Genomic DNA, 5480 nt, shown 5'->3' with positions numbered 1-5480 from the left:
GACTGGACGTGTTCATGCAATTATTGTTGGTTGCTACTCGGAAAGCCTAGAGGTTCCACTGTACAAAAATTTTGTACAAAGGTCTGAACCTTTTCTTAGCTACCATGTGTTCTTTTAAATTAAATTTTGGATCGCCTGCGGAACTTAACACGTTTGATCCAAAACTTAATCTATTCGTTCTTTTAGGTTTTGACTTGGGTCTCCCGCGGAACTTAACACGTTCGACCCAAATCACCTTAAGTTATTAATTCCATTAAATATTAATTTCCATAATTGGTTCCCAGTACTGACGTGGCGAGGCACATGGCCTTCTTGGATATGGGAGCAACCACCACCGACTAGACAAAACCTTTTATGGAAAGCTAATATTTAATTTCCTAAAATAACTTTAGGTTAACCGAAAAGAACAATCAAATCACAAGGAAAAAGAAAACAAAAGAACACAACATCGAAAAACATATTCGAAATACTAGAATCGCATGCCTCTTGTATTTGGTATTATTTCCAAAAATAACTAGTATGATGCGGAAAGAAAAATTACTAGTTATACCTTTTAAAAAGACCTCTTGATCTTCTACCGTATTCCTCTTCTAACCTCGGACGTTGTGTGGGCAACGATCTTCCGAGATGAGAAACCACCAAAGCACCTTCTTCTCCTTTCTTCAAGTTTCGGCCAAGCACTATGCTTCCAAGAGATGAAGATCTTTTTCCACCAATCAAGCTCCAAGGGATGTAAGCTTTCTCTCCTTCTTCTCCAAGCTAAAATCCGGCCACCACTTAATCTTCAAGGAGGAAGAGAGGTCCGGCCACAAGATGGAGAGAAGAGAAAGGAAGGAGGCCGGCCACACCAAGGAAGAAAAGAGGGAGAAAATAATAGAGGTTGTTCACCCATGAAGGCTCCTCTACCTCCTCTTTTATAATCCTTGGTCTTGGCAAATAAGGAAATTTTAATAAAAACTTCCTTAATTCTTTTGCCATGAAAAGGAAAAATTTATTTTAATTAAAATAATTTTTCTTCTCACTAAAACATGGCCGGCCACTTATTTCCTCAAATCAAGGAGAGTTTTAATTAAACAAGAATTAAAACTTCCTAATTTGTTTCCGGAAATTTATAAAAATTTCTCCAATAATTTTATCCCTTCATGATTGGTTTATAAAAAGGAAATTTAATAAATTAAAATCTTTCTTTTAAACATGTGGATAAAAAGAAAGTTATCTCTAAAAATTAAAATCTCTTTCAATCTACAAATAAGGAAAGATATCAAATCTTTTCTTAATCTTTTGTAGAAACTTATAAAAGAGAATATTTAATTTTAAACTCTCTTTAAATCATGAACATGTTTAAAAGGAAAGTTTTCTTAAAATTTAAAATCCTCCTTTAATCAACAAATAAGGAAAGATTTCAAATTTTAAACTCTCTTTAATCATGTAGGTGATTTACAAATAAGGAAAGTTTTACCAAAATTAAAACCATCCTTTTAAACTACAAATAAGGAAAGAGATTAATCTCTTCTCTTAATCTTTTGTAGAAAGTTATAAAAGGAAATTTTAATTTTTAAACTCTCTTTTAAAATCATGATATCCACATAAGAAATAATTTTAATAAAATCCTTTTAATATTCTAGTGGCCGGCCACCTAAGCTTGGGACCCAAGCTTTGGCCGGCCACCTTCATGGCTCATCCACTTGGTCTTGGCCGGCCCTAGCTTGGGTTCCAAGCTAGCTTGGCCGACCCCATTGGATGGGTAAGAAGGTGGGTATGCGGTGGGTATAAATCTCTATATATTAGAGGCTACGATAGGGACCGAGAGGAGGAATTGGTTTTGGTCTCCGATAAAATTAAGCATCCCGTGTTCGAACACACAACTTAATTTTATCAATAATAATTCATTCCACTAGAGAACTATTATTGAACTACGCACCAATCCCAAATTACATTTTGGGCTCCTTCTCATTATGAGTGTGTTAGTCTCCCTGTGTTTAAGATAACAAATGTCCACTAATTAAGTAAGTTATCGACAACTCACTTAATTAATATCTAGCTCAAGAGTAGTACCACTCAACTTCATCGTCATGTCGGACTATGTCCACCTGCAAGGTTTAACATGACAATCCTTATGAGCTCCTCTTGGGGACATTCTCAACCTAGATCACTAGGACACAGTTTCCTTCTATAATCAACAACACACACTATAAGTGATATCATTTCCCAACTTATCGGGCTTATTGATTCATCGAACTAAATCTCACCCATTGATAAATTAAAGAAATAAATATCAAATATATGTGCTTGTTATTATATTAGGATTAAGAGCACACACTTCCATAATAACTGAGGTCTTTGTTTCTTTATAAAGTCAGTATAAAAGAAACGACCTCTAATGGTCCTACTCAATACACTCTAAGTGTACTAGTGTAATTATATAGTTAAGATAAACTAATACCTAATTACACTACGACCTTCCAATGGTTTGTTCCTTTCCATTATGGTCGTGAGCTACTGTTTATAATTTATAAGGTACTGATAACATGATCCTCTGTGTGTGACACCACACACCATGTTATCTACAATATAAATTAATTAAACAACTTTATTTATCATAAATGTAGACATTTGACCAATGTGATTCTTATTTCTAGATAAATGTTTATACCAAAAGCTAGGCTTTTAGTATACACTCTAACAATTACCAGAGAGGATGCGCAGCGAGCCAACGAATCCGTTTTCCGCGGTATGATTTCCATTTATGCATTTTCCGCTGATATATTGATTGATACTGGTAGCTCGCACTCTTTTATATCCTGTACCTTTATGCGGGAGATTGGTAGATTACCTACTATTAGACTGCAGCGATTGACTGTCTCCCTACCGTCCGGTGATACTTTAGACGTCACCCAGGAGATCAGAGGTTGCCCGTTAGATTTTGGCAATATGATACTTACGGTAGATCTTCTAGTATTGGAGATGGTCGAGTTTGATATCATTCTTGGCATGGATTGGCTGTCAGCATATCATGTCATAGTTGATTGCCAGACGAGGGTGGTCACCTTCCGGCCTTCGAACCAACCCTCGTGGGATTTCACTGGCATCAAAGATGATGGCATATCGATCATTTCGGCGATTCAGGCTCAGAAGCTGTTGTCACATGGCTGTCAGGGTTTCCTATTATCTTTGATTAGTACTAAAGACAACAGTAATTCGCAGCTCTCCGACGTTCCTGTGGTCCAGGAGTACCCAGATGTATTTCCAGAGGAGCTGCCGGGTTTGCCTCCTAGAAGGCAAGTGGAGTTCGCTATTGAGCTGATTCCGGGGACCTCACCGGCATCAAAAGCTCCATATCGTATGGCACCAAAAGAGTTGAATGAGCTGAAGGTTCAACTCCAGGAGCTTTTAGACAGGGGATTCATTCGCCCTAATGTTTCTCCATGGGGTTCTCCGGTATTATTTGTCAAGAAAAAGGATGGCACTATGAGGTTATGTATTGACTACAGACAGCTGAATGCAGTAACCGTCAGAAATAAATATCCTTTACCACGGATTGAGGATTTGTTTGATCAGCTCAGAGGTACTTCAGTGTATTCTAAGATTGATCTACGATCCGGATATCATCAGCTAAGAGTCAGAGACTCAGATATCCAGAAGACAGCTTTCCGTACGAGATACGGTCATTATGAGTTTTTGGTAATGTCATTTGGGCTTACCAATGCTCCAGCGGTGTTTATGGACTTGATGAACCACATTTTTCTGGAGTATCTGGATCAGTTTGTTATCGTTTTCATTGATGACATTTTGGTCTACTCGCATTCCGAGGAGGAGCATGCACAGCATCTTCGCATAGTCTTGGAGATTCTTCGACGGCATCAGCTGTACGCGAAGTTCAGCAAGTGTGCATTCTGGCTATCCTCAGTCGGTTTTCTGGGACATGTGGTCTCGAGCAGAGGTATTTCAGTTGATCCTCAGAAGATCGAGGCTGTCACCAGTTGGGAGCAGCCGAAGTCAGTTCAGGAGATCCGTAGTTTTCTGGGACTAGCAGGATATTACCGACGTTTTGTCGAGGGTTTTTCGCGTATTGTTATGCCGTTGACACGTCTTACCAGGAAAGGCGTGAAGTTCACGTGGTCCGAGGATTATGAGACCAGCTTTCAGGAGCTAAAGCGGAGATTAGTGTCGGCTCCAGTTTTGGTTTTACCTTCTGGAGAGGACGGATTTGTACTCTACACCGACGCGTCTCTTCAGGGTTTGGGCGCTGTTCTGATGCAGTACGGCAGGGTAGTCTCCTATGCTTCTCGACAGTTGAAGGAGCATGAGAAGAATTACCCAGTTCATGATTTAGAGTTAGCTGCCATCATCTTTGCTCTGAAGCTTTGGCGGCATCATTTATACGGCATTACATTTGAGATTCTCACTGATCATAAAAGTCTCAAATATATTTTCACTCAGAAGGAGCTTAATCTCCGACAGAGGAGATGGATGGAGTTCCTGAAGGACTACGATTGTACCATTAGCTACCACCCGTGAAAAGCTAATGTGGTTGCCGATGCACTCAGCAGAAAGTCCAGAGGGACTTTGGCTTGCCACCGGACTTCAGTCACGGACTTGATTCAGGGTTTCTCTGAGTTAGATCTTGAGGAGCAGGGACCGACAGAGCAGGGTATTCTGATTACCATGGTTGCTCAGTCGTCGATCAGGACGAGGATCCGAGAGGCTCAGGCTGGTGATCAGCATTTGCAGTTCATTAGCAGTCAGATAGCTTCCGGGCAGCAGACCGAGTTTACACGAGACGAGGAGGGTGTTATATACTTCCAAGGGAGATTATGCGTACCTCAGTCTCATCCGGTCTTACAGGAGCTACTTCAGGAGGCACACCGTTCTTGATTTGCGATCCATCCAGGCGGGACCCGTATGTATCGAGACTTGAGGCGTTCCTATTGGTGGAACGGCATGAAGAAAGACATCGCGGATTTCGTAGCTAGATGTCTTGTTTGTCAGCAGGTAAAGGCTGAGCACCAGAGACCTACAGGATTACTTCAGCGGATTCCTATTCCTGAGTGGAAGTGGGTGTTGGTTGCTACTCAGAAAACCTAAAGGTTCCACTGTACAATTCATCTAAGAAAACATCAATTTATTCAATTCTAATTTTAAAATTTCTTATGCATTAAATTCAATTATTTTATGTGTTTTGTATTTATTTTTAAATATATAAAATTTTAAGATTTAATTTCATATATTGTAATTAATAATTTAAAATAAACTTAATTTAATATAAAAATTTAATTTAACTTGGTCGGGTGCGCCGAACCCCTACAATAGTGCAACATAAGGATGACACGCAAAGGATCCAATAGCAAGCTACTGAAATGATCCCTCCCCAAAGAAAAATTAATTTAATATCATAGTGAACCAATGGTCCACGTATCATATATTAAACTGATAAGAACAGATACTACACTTGATCTTAGCCAAAAGGCCGAGAAAGGTAT

The 5480-nt window shown here is 39.4% G+C and overlaps 1 non-coding gene across 1 annotated transcript; it reads right to left on the bottom strand.

Moving 5' to 3' along the window:
• Window positions 1-5283: 5283 nt before the first annotated feature.
• LOC122050018 lies at window positions 5284-5480 on the bottom strand. Its single transcript, XR_006131239.1, has one exon. It is a non-coding gene; the product is annotated as a U2 spliceosomal RNA (small nuclear RNA).

Source organism: Zingiber officinale, chromosome 2B (genome assembly GCF_018446385.1).
Source record: "Zingiber officinale cultivar Zhangliang chromosome 2B, Zo_v1.1, whole genome shotgun sequence".
NCBI classification, from domain to species: domain Eukaryota; kingdom Viridiplantae; phylum Streptophyta; class Magnoliopsida; order Zingiberales; family Zingiberaceae; genus Zingiber; species Zingiber officinale.
Note: the sequence above shows the minus strand (reverse complement) of the source record. Positions and strands in the feature narration are given on the sequence as shown.